The following is a 14227-nucleotide window of genomic DNA, read 5'->3' as shown; positions in this document are numbered from 1 at the left end:
CTGACACCAGCATCTCAGCATGGGACCCACCTACCCACGGCTCGAAGGGCAGTTTAAAGGCCAGATGGAAACTGGTTCTGCTGCAAAGCAAAGGGGGCAGGGGCTTGTTTGTGGGGTCTCACCGGCCACGTGCTTCTCCGCCTCAGTCAGCAGGTTGTCGGCCTTCAGCACGGCCTCCGCCTCGGCCTTCTTACTGGCCAGGAACTGCTCCAGAGCCTCCTCCGCCTGGGACCAGAGATGGCCAAGTGCTGGGTTATTCACCCAATCAATATGCTAATGAGCCCCCTCCTTTCTCAGGGGCGCAGGCCTCACTTTATTCCACCTCGGGGCAAAATGTTCCCCCCATGAAGACGGAAGGTCGCAGGGGCCGGAGTCAGGGGTGGGGAGATGGGAGCAGAGCTGCAGCACAGGGGCTGATCCCTCCTTTCTACGGCCTCATCCTCTCAGGGAAGGAAAATCGGCACTTTTGTGGGGGCTTCCCGACATTGCGCCAGAGCCCCGGGGGAGAAAGCAAGCGACCGGGTCGAGAGGAGCTGCCGGCCCGCAAGGCTGACGCTGTCACCCGCAGGGGAACGTGGGGTGTTTCTCCATGAGATCTGCTCTCGTTCAAACAGGAATCACTTCGGGGACGTCCCACGCCCTGTGCTGTGCAGGAGGTCGGACCCGCTGACCACAGGGTCCCTTGGTGGGTTGAGAATCGATGAACCTATGATGCAGGGCGTCCCCTTTGCATGTCCCGTGCACCACCGAGATCTCGCCCGGCTCCGCCAGCAGCCTCCCCTCCCAGCCGCGTAGTGAGCCAGCGCCTCCCTGAGGGCCACCTCGTTCTCGATGGCGGCCATGGCGGTCACCGCGTTGTTCCACGGGTTGTACACGTCCTGTTCCCCATCGGCGCCGGTCCCCACCAGGCACACGGGCTCCTCCACGGCCACGGGATAAAGCGAGGGAGCAGCAGAGAGCCCAGCAGGAAGAGCCAGGTGTGTGTGAACAGCTGGTGTCCCAAGCGCTCGGCCCCAGAGGCCCACACGAAGGGAGCGTTTATCCCACATCCCCCCCAGCAACAAATGGCTCCAACCTCAAATGTTACTGCCGGGCTGACCCATAGCTGGCACGATCAGCAAAACAGGTTATAGTGTGGTCATTAGGGTTCAGAGTTAACAGACTGTCACTAGAAATGGGGCAGTTCACACCACTCACAGGGCTTTTAGCTCAGGCTCTCTGCACACGGAGGCAGAAAACGCTGCCCAGCAGAGGTCACATCTGGAAGTTTGCTTTGCAGCCACAAGGGCTGGTGGAGCAGGGCTGGATTCTCACTGGCGCGAGGGCTCCTTTACACAGCTCAGGAGGTACAGAGGCTCCGTGTTCTCCTTTCACCCACTTCCAGGCCAAACAGGGCCCCGGGGTTGGTGAGAATCCGGCCCTGAGCTTCTACAAAACCTTCCCAACGTGACCTGAATCCACCTGGTTTGCTGCCTGTGTCTGCTGAGAGCCTGACCCCAGTGTGAGTTGTGTCTTTCATAGCAATGGCGTGTTACCCCTGGGACCTAATGATGCTTCGTTATCTGGGTCACTGACGATCATTTCAGCAGGAACACCCGACCCAGGTGCTTCTTCCCTGTCATTGTGGGAAATGGGGCAGGTCTCGGAGCCTTGAAGGGAGCAGGCGAAACACCACCTGGCCAGCTGGCGACAGCAAGATCACGCCACCCCGCAGGGCCCTGACCAGGTCGGGATTCCACACAGCGAGGGGCTTGGCTCCGTGTCCATTTCCTGACGCCCCTGCCGGTGCCAGCCAATCCCGCTGCTTAAACTGTCCTCCAGCATCTGCGCTGCCAGGACCTCCCTGAGTATTTCACTAATGATCCAGTGAGAACTCTCTGCCCTGACGGGCCCTATCCTGGCTCCCAGCCCCCCTGCTCTAACCACTAGCCCCCACTCCCCTCCCAGAGCTGGGGAGAGAACCCAGGAGTGCTGGCTCCCAGCCGCCCCCCGCAACCACTAGCCAATCTCACAACACTGACCCTTCCTTGACAGCCCAAATTCAGGGCAGCCGGCGCCTGTCCTGCATGTTTCGTAGTTTCAGGGGTCGATTCATGTCACCAGAGAGCAGCAAAAACATGCAGACACGTGAGCGAGGTTCGTGAGGAGGTTTATTTAATCGCAGAGTTTAAAGCCGTCCGGCTGCAAGGCAGAGAGGCATCCTGCTCCCAAGCCAGCTCCCATCCCTCGGCCCGGGGCTGGGGAGGTACCCAGGGCAGAAGGCTGCCTCAGCTCCAGGTGCGGTTGTCTGGTGGCCACCTCACGTGGGTCCTGCCCCACAGATCAGGCAAAGAGCCCCATCCATCCTGGTATCCCTCTCCAACAAGTCCCCTGCATCTTGAGGTAGCACGTGTCTCAGAGTGACCCTCCCTGCAGGGCCCTGTGGGGTGAGATATTCCTCCCTGACCCGGCCAGCGGGGGGGTTGGGAGCCCCTGGCGTTGCAGTCAGAACCACTCAATGCTTTGCTGGACGCTCCTAAGCTGCTCGCCGGCGGAGCGTCCTGTGGCGGGGGGTTCCGCGGGTGAACAGGGCGCTGGGGTGCAGGGGTGAGCGGGACGCTGGGGGCCCCTCAGAACATCCGCCGGACGAGGCTGCTGACCACTCCGGCGGCCTTGCCAGCGAAGCCAGGTAGCACGAAGGGGGCCACGTCGGCCAGAACGTCCAGTGCCGATTGGATCCACGACGGCTTCTGGATCTCCTCGCTCTCCTGCTGCAGGCGCCGGATCTCGCTCTCCAAGCGTCTGGCATCCTCCTGGAACCCCTCCCTCAGCAGGGCCTCCTGCTCCTGGGGGGCACGACAGTGTGAGGGGGATCCCCATCCCCGCCCCATGGGACAGTCTCTGCCCCATGGGCGGCGATACCAGTCAGCTCTGTGTCCTTGGGGAACCAGGGCGCTGTATCCAGCCTGTCTGACTCATGAAGGACCCCCCCCCCCAGCCTCTGCTTGAACCAAAACCCACCGGAGAAAGGCCTTGCAGAGAGCAGTGAAGGGGGGGGGGGGGACGGGACACCTAGACCCTGGGGACAAGGGGACGGGATTAAGGGACCTCCCCAGCCTGATCTGCATCGAAGATGGGACAAGGAGGCATCTCCCTTAGCTACACCCTGGAGAACAGAGACTCCTAGGCAGGAACCGCACTGAACTCTGGGAGCAGAGAGGCAGGGAAGCAGTGCATGATGGGGGATCTCTGTGCCAGACGTCAATGAACCCGCCTGCACCCCCCAGCCCAGCAGTTATCAGACCAGGTCTAGTTATAAATCCTTTATTGGGATCCAAACTAGTGAGGCTGCTTAATTGCACTGTGAGCTCCCTGGCAGGCACATGGCCCATGGCCAGGAATGAGCAGCTGCCACCTCCAGCCTAAAGAACACCCTGGAGTCATCATTGTACTCATCAAAAAATGGATTGGTCTCCCCTGCACCAGTGTATTTTCCCTACAAAAAACTCCTACCCACTCTCCAGGGAGGCTGTGATGCCTGGACCCAAACTCTGCATCAGTTCCACTGGGATTTCATCTTCTGCGGGGGCTCGGCCTGGCTCCCGCACTCAGGACCCTGCGCTACCACCAGCACCTGGGAACCCCGAGCGGCTCGAGCTTCAGGGGGCGGTGAGACCCCAGCGCTCTCTCGCTCTGTTTTCCTTTCTACCTCAGTGTAACCTTCTAACCCGGATTTGTCTGACCACGTAGAGTTTTTGATATACGACTTTTGTAACCTTTAATACTCTGGTCGTTAGGCTGGTTGAGGCTCCGTGTGCAGTTATCGCTGTTATTCAATCCATACCTGCTCTGGTCATGCTGGTGCTTCCCTCTCGCTCTGAACTTTACCCTTTGGGGTTTTTAGCTCCCCCCAGTCACTCTGCAGCAACGCGGCTCTGACCTGCTAACGCTCCCTGCAGCGCCCAGAGCCCTGGGGGGGTCGCTCAGCAAGGGGGTTACGGCCAGTGCAATCGTGACGCGAAAGTGGGGCCAGGGACGTGCTGAACCTGGGGCACACGAGGGTGGCTTGACCCAGACTACTGAGTCCCGGGGCATAGAAGGGGTCAGCTTGGGAGTGCGGATTGACCTGGTCCGCTCAGGCTGTGTGCGTGTGTGTGTGTGTGTGTGTGTCTGTGTGTGTGTGCGTGTGTGTGTGCGCGTGTGCATGTGTGTGCGCGTGCGTGTGTGTGCGTGTGTGTGCGTGCGTCTGTGTGTCTGTGTGTGTGCGTGTGCATGTGTGTGTGCGCATGTGTGCGTGTGTGCGTGTGTGTGCGCGTGTGCGTGTGTGTGCGCGTGTGTGTGTGCGCGTGCGTGTCTATGTGTGTGCGCGTGTGTGTGTGCGTGTGCGTGTGTGTGTGCGCGTGTGTGTGTGCGTGTGTGCGTGTGCTTTTTCATCCGGTTGTGGGGCTGGAGGAAGGCAGCCAGAGGAGTAACTCTAATCAATGGGGGTATCCCAAAGTAACGGGGAAATCTGCTAACGGGGGTGGGGTGGGGGAGGGGGGCTGTGCCCATCCTGTCCCCCCAGTGCCAAGCACCCGCGGCCCCCCCCAGTACCTTGAGTTTCTGATCCATCATCTTGCCCTGCTCCTCCAGCAGCTTCTTCCTCTCGTCCTCCAGCTGCTCCTTCAGCTGCCGCAGGTTCTCCTGGAAGCTGCGTTCCTGGTCCTCCAGCTTCTGCTGCAGCTCAGCCTCCTTCTGCTGCACGACCTGCTGCTCCCGCTCAGCCGCCTCGGCCCGGGCTCGCTGGGCTGGCACGGGGAGAGAGCTGGGTCAGCACGGGGAGTGACTCTGCCTGCCAGGCTGCAGCCCAGGCACCCTCTCCCCTGCCCCAGCGATGCGACGTCCCCCCGGTGGTACCTGCCATCTCCTTCTCCTTCTCCGTCAGGGCCTCGTCCGTCTGCAGGATGGACTGGGCCACGGCCTCCTTGGCCTGGAGGAACTCCTGCAGCACCTCCTCGGCCTGGGGGTGGAGAGTGGGAGCCATCGGGTCAGGGGGGTTTGTCACGCGGGGCCGGATCCGGGTCGGGATTCAGGATCACAGCACCGGAGGGGAACTGGCTGGCTAGGCAGGCGGGGGCGGGGAGACAGGATCTTTCCCCTCTAGGGGTTGCTGCCCGTGATCCAGTCCCAGGGCAGGGGACTGGCTGGCTCGGGGGGGGGTGGAATGGGGGCCTGGGGCCTTTCCCCTCCAGGGGGCGCCAGCCCCAGACTCAGCATTCGGTTCCCACTCGACACCCTCGGCGCCGGCTCCGGATGAGCTGGGGGCTGAACCCGGTTTGTAACAGGACAAACGGCCTCATCGCCCAGGCACTAACCGCCCCCCCCCAGCAGCCCCAGCAGCGCGGCCGAGGGTGGAGGGGCCGCGGGAACCTGGCCCCACAGAGCAGGCTGGCAGCGGGCAGGGCTGTGTGGGGGTGGGGGGGTAGACGCCTTCTGGTGCTGCCCCTGATGCTGCAGAACGAGGACACGCACAGACAGCCAGAGCCGGGCTCCAGCCCTCTCCTACCTTCACCCCCTTCCCCGGCACCTGCCAGTATCTCTCCACCACATGCCGCTGGTCGTCCAGGAAGCGCTGGTAGCCCCCGGGCACCGAATAGACCCCCTGGCCGATCCGCTCCTCCAGCTCGTTCGACAGCTCCAGCAGGGCGGCCCAGCAGCGTTCCGAGGACGCCAGCTCATTGCGCTGGCAGAGCTCCTGCTTCCGCTCCTCCAGGCGGCGCTGCCAGGTTGGGCACAGACAGGGCAGGCGTGAGCCGGGAGGGGGTTACAGACGGGGCGGGCGTGAGCCGGGGGGGGTGCAGACGGGGCGGGCGTGGGCCGGGGGGGGTGCAGATGGGGCGGGCGTGGGCCGGGGTGGGGGGTTACAGACAGGGCAGACAATGAGCCAGGAGAGGGCCCAAATGGGGCAGGGATGTGACCCCATCCACATGCACCCGGGGCTGGAGATTGGGCTGGGTCCCCTTGGCCTGGCATCTCGGGTCTCCAGCTAAGCAGGGACCAGGCTTGGGACGTACCCAGGGAAGGGGATCAGGCGAGCCCCCCCTCCCCCATCCCGCAGGGGGGCAGCTGTCCCATAACCCCGGGGCCGCACGAGGGGCCGTACCATGAGCTCCCCTTGGAAGCGGCGCTCGTCGTCCTTGAAGGCGCGCGCCATGAACGCCCGCAGCGCCTCCCGCTCGCACTGGGCGTGCAGCTCCAGCAGCTCCTGCACGCTCTCCGTGGGCAGCGCCCGCCGCCCCAGCTGCTCCTCGTAGGCAGCCACGGCCTCCCACCCGCCGTTCTCCATCTGCGCCAGGCCAGGGCCAGCACCGCGCTCTCCATGCAGGGCACCGCACCGCTGCGGATGGCGTCCACGTAGGTCACCGCCAGGTTCCCCAGCACTGCCGGAGGGGCAGGGTCAGCGCCCGGGGGGCCCGGCGCGGCCGGAGGGGCAGGGTCAGCGCCAGGGGGCCCAGCGTGGCCGGAGGGGCAGGGTCAGCGCCAGGTTCCCCAGAGCGGCCGGAGGGGCAGGGTCAGCGCCAGGGGGCCCAGCGCGGCCGGAGGGGCAGGGTCAGCGCCAGGGGGCCCAGCGCGGCCGGAGGGGCAGGGTCAGCGCCGGGGGGCCCGGCACGGCCGGAGGGGCAGGGTCAGCGCCCGGGGGGTCCAGCATGGCCGGAGGGGCAGGGTCAGCGCCGGGGTGGCCAAAGGGGAGCAGGAGTAGGGTCCTGACCCAGCCCCTCCCACACTGCCCACGACTCCACCTGCTCCCTGCACGACAGACATGGAGCCTGGGATGTGCCCCCCCCCCGCCCCGGACGCAGCCTAATCCCCCCTCTCCATGAGCCGTTGGTGCCTCGTTTCTCGTGGGATGCGCCCGGCTGCACCCCCAGGCGCGGGGCCCTGCAGAGAAATGGCTCAGGGCCCTACCGAATTCACAGCCCGTTATGGGCAATTTCCCAGCCACAGGATTTGAAAATTGGCAAATTGCCCCTTTTCAGATGATTAAATCTGGAATTTCATTGTAACCGGGGGGTCCTGACCCAAACCAGGCCAGTGCGGGGCTCAGGGCTGGACTCTGGAGGCAGCAGCCGCAGGGGGTTCCTGGAGGTGGACGTGGGTCTGATCTCCCCCTCCTCCCCCCCGCCAGCAGCTGTGCAGATGCACAAGTCCTGTCCCCCTGCCCAGCCGGGCTCGGGGCCCCTTTGCTGGGTGCTCCTGGGCACAAGGGGACGGCAGATTTCACGGGGAAGGGCAGATTTCACCGTCTGGGACACATTTTTCACGGTTGGGCAATTGGTAGGGCCCTACCATTGGCCCCTTGGGACCCAGGCATCCCTCCCCGGGGAAACACACCCACCCTGCTCCCCATCTCCCCTGGGATCCACTGACCAGATCTGCTCTGTTGGGCTCCCCCAACCTGGCCCGTTTCTGCGGCTTTGTTCCACCCCTCGACAATTTTCCAGCGGCCCTTCTAACCGCGCACCCCAGAGCTGGGCGCAGGCTGCAGCGCTGGCCACAGGGGACCCCTCCCAGCTCGGTTCACCCGCCCAGCACCCCACGAGCCCCGTTTGCCCCAGTGTCCCCCGGCCCAAGGGCTCCCGACACTCACTGGCCCCGGTCACCACGTGGCCGCCTGGGATGGTCTTGGGCTTCGACGTCTCCCAGACGTGGTGGCAGAACCGGGCCACCTGCTCCCGGAACTCGGGCTCCAGCTCGGCCTCCCGCAGCTCCTCCAGCTGGGGCAGGTCCCTCCTGCCGGCCGGCTGGACGAAGACGAAGCATTTCCGGGCCGGGAAGAACTGGCGGATGCACTCGCGGGGCAGGTTGTAGAGCTGGGCTCGCTGGCTGCTGCCTGGGGAGGAGACGGGAGCTGGGCAGCAGCCCTGTGCCGACATGCGGCTGCTTCTGGGGGGCAGCACGGCGGCTGTTGGACAGATTCCCCTGGGGGAAGAGACCCCGATATCCACAGGGGATTGAGGGGAGCCAGGGAACTGTCCAAGCTGGAACGTGTCCGGGACAGCAAACACCCCAACTCCCAGGGACCAGTAACCCCCGCGAGGTGTCAATGGCTGGGGTCTGTGTCTCGAGCAAAAGTCACCCCCTCTGCAAGCACAGCGCCCCCTAGTGCCACCCAGGGGTCAGCCCTGACAGCCAGGGGAGAGCCCCACCCCCAGCAGCACAGCGCCCCCTAGTGCCACCCTGGGGCCAGCCCTGACAGCCAGGGGAGAGCCCTCCCTCCCCCCCAGCAGCACAGCACCCCCTAGTGCCACCCTGGGGCCAGCCCTGACAGTGAGGGGAGAGCCCTCCGCCCCAGCAGCACAGCGTCCCCTAGTGCCACCCTGGGGCCAGCCCTGACAGCCAGGGGAGAGTCCCCCACCCACACCCCCTGCATCCCAGTGCCCCTTAGAGCTGCACCGGGCCGGCACCGCTCCCCTACCTGGCTTTAGTTTCAGGGCGTTCTCCAGGTACTCGTCCTCGGTGATCTCCCGCCCGTCCAGCTCCAGCTGCAGCGTGAAATCCCGCACGGCCCACACGAAGGCCGGGAAGAACCGCACGAACTCGGCCGAATCCTCCCCCTCCTGCTGGCCGCCCTCGCCTGCCGCCTTCACCTTGATGCGCTCCGTCAGCTCCGTCACGTAGCTGGGGGCCGGCTAAGGAACCGGAGATGTGGTGCCCCCTGCAAGGGGGGTCCTGATCCCTCAGAGCCCCCCCACCCACCTGCAACGGGGGCTCAGAAGGGACCAGGGGAAGGGAAGGATATTCCATTACAACCCTCAGAAGCAGGGATCGAACCCACCACTCCCAGGGTCCAGAGCAGCCCCCTGCAGCACTGGAGCTGAAGCTGTGACTCTGCCAGCTGGTGGCAGTAGTGGGTTGTTACCCACCATGCAGAGCGGCCACTAGAGGGGGCCATGCTGCACACCCTGCGCCGGGGGTCACAATTTTGCTGGGGGTGATGAATTTGGATGGAACCGTGGGACCCTTCTCCGGGGAGATGGGGCCCCCCAAGCCCCCAGACTCGGCCCCCAGCTCCCATGCAAGGATACTGCAGCTGGTCCATGGCCTGCTGGTTGATGGTGCCCAGGCTGTTACAGACCAGGGTGCTGCTGAGCAGCACGGCCAGCGCGAAGATCCACGTGTCGTTCTTCCCGTCACCCTGGAACGACACCCACGGTCACCATCCTGAGTGCGTCCCAGCCGCAGAGCTCACAGAGCACGGCGGGATCGCCAGCCCCATGGCACAGATGGGGAAACTGAGGCATGGGGGAGGGATGGCCAGTAGAACAGCCCCCAGCTCTCCAGAGTCCCAGTCCAGGCCACAATGAATTCCCACTCTTGGAGCCAGCAGAGTCACTATTTGGGGCTGGCGTATTCCCCTCCCCTCCCCTTTTAAATCTCCAGCTCCCGGAGGCCCGGGATGGGACGGAAGCTCCCATTGCCCTTATTTTACTGAAGTAAGTTTCTAACCCACGTGGCTCCATTTAAACTTTGGGAAGGCGACAACCTCCCGCCCGCCCCTGCCTCATGGGGTCCAGCTGCTCTCAGGCATTTTTCTGGTCTCAACATTTTTTTTTGATCCCTGGTGGCTGGCGATGCCGGCTCTTCCCTCCACCTACAGCTGAGCGATGCCAACATATGGGCAAGGCTGCCTGCGGGATCCTTCTCAAAGGATCCATCTTATCGGCCGTGTCTGAGCCCCTCTCCAGAGTGAATGTATTTATCGTCACCCCCCCCTCTGGCAGGCGGGGTGGGGAAACTGAGTCCAAGCTCACACCGGGGGTCTGTGGAGCAGAGATTTGAAGCTGGGTCCCCCAATTCCCAGGCCTGCCTTCCACCACTAGAGTGGGGCACGAAATTGTCACCGAAGAACATTGAATTGTTGATCCCAAAATCACTGGTGAAACAGGGTCGGTTAAGGTGAATTTCCCGACTTGAAAAATTATTAGGGAAAAAGTTTCAGAATTGCGGAAACAGCCCAACTGGCCGTTTGTCTGACCGGAAACTTGCTGTTTTTCAAGGCAAAGCGACGTCTCGTTGCCAAGGATTTTGTAAATTTAAACCCAGTTAAGAAAGAAAATAAAAAGGCGGAAAATCCAAATGAAATAGTTGAAAACGACCCACGTTTTTTGCGTGACCCGGACCCAGGGCACGTTTCTGATTTTCAGGCCCTGGCACTTTCCCCCCATTTTGACTTTTCATCATGATTTGGGATGGGAAACGTTTTCGATATCTCAACAGGTCTCCCCGGGCAGAACAAACGTTTCCAGCCACACCCCTGAGCCTCCCTTCCCAGCCCCACCACCGCATCCCCAGCCCTCCCGGCGTTGGCACTGCCCCCTTCAGAGGGCGTCACCCCACATCAGACAGCCCCTCCTTCCCCTACATGGGGCTCGCTGAGTCTGGCCCTTAGCAGCGGGAGCTCCTTAAATACCCCATCCCCTTTCCCAGCATGCCTTGCCCTGAACTACAACTCCCAGAAGCCCCTGGGAACTGCAAGGGGCGTTCCATCCTGCTCTGCAAATTGGCTGATTCTCACACACTGCCCCCCCGCCCCCACTCACCTTCTCCACATCGCCCAGCCCCTCGGTGTCCAGCAGCACCAGGGTGTGGCCGGCCCGGCGGGGGTGGGGCAGGCACCACATCCAGATGCCCTTGGTGTGCGACTGGATGGTGGAGCCCAGCGAGAACCCTGGGGAGAGAGGGGCGGAGCTGGGACAGACGCAGAGCGAGGGGACCCAGGAGTCCTGGCTCCCAGCCTCCCCTGCTCTAACCATGAGACCCCACTCCCCTCCCAGAGCCGGGGAGAGAACCCAGGAGTCCTGCCCCCCCGACCACTAGGCCCCACTCCCCTCCCAGCACCAGGGAGAGAACCCAGGAGTCCTGGCACCCGGGGGCCGGGCTCACGTCTCTCACCCGTTCTCTTGCCGGCCAGTTGGTTCATGAGGTAGGACTTGCCGGTGCGGTACAGCCCGGCGATGGCCACCACCACCACGGGCTGGGAGATCTCCGCCAGCACCTGCAGCGCCTCCTGCTGCACCCGCAGCTCCCCCGCCGGGCTGTTCTCCACCAGGCAGATGGGGGCCGGCATGGGGATCTCCATCGCGCTGGGGGGGTGGCCTGCGGGACACAGAGCGGGGAGGGTCAGCGCGGGGGGGGAATGAGACACAGAGCCAGGCCCCCCAATCTGCAAGAGACCCTTCCCCCGCCCCTTCTTCCAGCCGAAAATCATCGGTGACCCCGGGACCCTGCACCCCGTGTCCTCACCGCGATATGAGGGATATGCCATACAGGGTTATGGCATAATCCTGATGCGTTTTCCACAAGTCATGTGAGGGGTCATTGGACAAGTGATGTTTGCTGAAGAGGATTATCCTAGATGTGTGCGTGTAACATTTTGGTATCTGAAGTTATAAATATCGACTGTGTATCTGTACATCAACGGTGGTCACACCTGGGGAACACCCACTAGGCAAGATGGTGGGTGGGGACGGGCCTATTCAGGGCCATTAGGAAATGACACTGGGCATTAGGAGAAGCTTATCTCCCACCTGGGGGGCCTTCCTGAGAACACCCCCCCCCCACAGCCTGCGAGTGACCTGCAATGGCTCTACATGGACATGTGATGAGACCACATGACTCCGGACTCCATCTTGGGGTGTCAGTATTTTCCCACAACCCAGGCTGGGAACCAAGCTTGGGAACAAAAGTTCCCGCCAGGCGCTAGTGCTGGGTAAGGCCGGAGAGTGACGCCATCCGGGGTTCTTCACTTCCCACCCAAAGAGACTCCTGGAAACACCCGAGGAACAAAGCATGACGGGGGGAGGTGCTGGACCCAGGCTAAGGGGTTTCTGGCTTGGGTATGGAACACCTGGGGGCAGCTTTCCCCTTACGAATCTGCCGCCCACCTGCACCATCCATCAGGGTGAGAATCTGCTAGTTCATATCCTGTCTTTCTAGTATCTTAAACTTAGTTTGCGGTTTTGTCTATTTGCTAGGTAGATTCATAGACTCTAGGACTGGAAGGGACCTCGAGAGGTCGTCGAGTCCAGTCCCCTGCCCTCATGGCGGGATCAAATACTGTCTCGACCAGGGGTCGGTAACCTTTCAGAAGTGCTGTGCCGAGTCTGCATTTATTCACTCTAATGTCAGGTTTCACGTGCCAGTCAGACATTTTAACGTTTTTAGAAGGTCTCTTTCTATAAGTCTATAATATATTAACTAAACTAGTGTTGCATGTAAAGTAAATAAGGTTTTTAAAATGTTTAAGGAGCTTCATTTAATATTAAATTAAAATGCAGAGCCCCCCGGACCGGTGGCCAGGACCCGGGCAGTGTGAGTGCCACTGAAAATCAGCTCGCATGCCGCCTTCGGTGCCTGTGCCATAGGTTGCCGACCCCTGGACTAGACCATCCCGGATAGACATTTCTCTAACCTGCTCTTAAATATCTCCAGAGATGGAGATTCCACAACCTCCCTGGGCAGTTTATTCCAGTGTTTAACCACCCTGACAGTTAGGAACTTTTTCCTAATGTCCAACCTAAACCTCCCTTGCTGCAGTTTAAGCCCATTGCTTCTTGTTCTATCCTTAGAGGCGAAGGTGAACAAGTTTTCTCCCTCCTCCTGATGACACCCTTTTAGACACCTGAAAACTGCTCTCGTGTCCCCTCTCAGTCTTCTCTTTTCCAGACTAAACAAACCCAATTCTCTCAGCCTCCTTCGTAGGTCATGTTCTCAAGACCTTTCATCATTCCTGTTGCTCTGCTTTGGTCTGTTTGCTATCCCTTGTCATCACTTAAAATCTATCATTTGTAGTTAAACGTAGGTTCTGTTTTAATCCAAACCCGTGAGCTCTGCCTGCGGTGCTGGGGGAAGATCTCAGCTCGGTTCGCACAAGTGTGCGTTGTTCTCCTCACACGGAGGGAGAGGCGGACGGGGAGTTAAACCCACACACTGGCCAGCTTTGACCAGGGCAGGAGGGTGCTGCTCTGGGGCCCAGGCTGGGAGGCTGGGGGTCAGAGAGCCTGCGGGTAACTGCAGCGGCGTGTGGCCCGACCCGGGTGATGCTGGTGGAAGTGCAGCTGGAGGGTTTTGCAGCTGGTTGCAGCAGCACAGGATGAGAGGGAGCCCAGGCTGGTGGGTCAGGGGGCTCTGTGGTACCCCACTTCCAGGGGGAACCCATCACAACCCCAGTGGCAGAGGAAGGGCTATGGGGTAAGGGGTAGAGTTATGGGGTTAGGGCTATGGGGTGGGGGTAGTTATGGGGTTATGGCTATGGGGTGGGGGATAGAGTTATGGGGTGGGGGTAGTTATGGTAAGGGCTATGGGGTGGAGGTAGTTATGGGGTTAGGGCTATGGGGTGGGGGATAGAGATATGGGGTGGGGGGAAGGGAAGGGGGCTCGGTGAGTGTCAGGGATTAGGGTTGAGGTCTTAGGGCCGGGGCAGACCCTGCTCTCCACCCCTCCCCCGGTGCCGGCCCCCCCAGCCGGGATCACCCTTGGCCCCAGCCCCCCATTAGCAGCCGCTCCCCTCGCTCTCGGCTCCACACCCAGGGGATGCCCCGCGCCCTGACCCCAGTTGCTCTGAGCCCGGGGCGGGGGGAGCACCCGGGACCCACCTGCCCGGGGTCAGGGCGCCCGGCCGGCTCGGTGTCCGCTCGGGGTCCCTCCTGCGCCGCGTGTCTGCCCGGCCGGCTCGGAGCTGCGCTTTTCCCGCACCTGGTCCAGAAAACAGGGGATGAGTCAGGTGGAAACTGAAAGTGGAGCCTGGCGCTGGTTTAACTGCTTCACAATCAGGGACCCTGTGATCCAGTCTGACCCCCTGCACGGCGCAGCCCCCAGCCCCTCGCCCAGCCCCGACCTCGGGCCGAGCCGCTGCCGGCCCCGAATCGTGGGCTACAGACTCCAAGTGAGAGACTCCACCACGGACACGAGTTCAACCTGCAAGTGCCCTGGGCCTCCTGCCGCAGAGGAAGGCAACTCCCCCGCCCAGGCCCCACTGGGTTTCCCGGAATCAGCCCCGGGCTGCGAAAGGCTCCGGCTGCTTTTGGTTTCCACCTGCCTGAGGCGCTCAGGGACTGGAGCTGCCAGACCCGGCTCGTCCCCGGGACCCGGGATGGGTCGGTACCGTGGACAGTTCTCTGATAGATGCGGTGTCTGGGGAGGGGGAGGGGAGTGGGGATAGATAGATAGATAGTGGATGGGGATGGATAGATAGATAGAGAGAGGTGGG

General features: G+C 62.2%; 1 pseudogene; it reads right to left on the bottom strand.

Moving 5' to 3' along the window:
• Positions 1-2133: 2133 nt before the first annotated feature.
• Positions 2134-13947, bottom strand: LOC120390644 (annotated as a pseudogene).
• Between the last annotated feature and the right edge of the window lie 280 nt (positions 13948-14227).

This window comes from Mauremys reevesii, linkage group 24 (genome assembly GCF_016161935.1).
Source record: "Mauremys reevesii isolate NIE-2019 linkage group 24, ASM1616193v1, whole genome shotgun sequence".
In the NCBI taxonomy this organism is placed as follows: domain Eukaryota; kingdom Metazoa; phylum Chordata; order Testudines; family Geoemydidae; genus Mauremys; species Mauremys reevesii.
The sequence above is the reverse complement of the archived record's forward strand: the minus strand, read 5'-3'. Positions and strand labels throughout refer to the sequence as shown.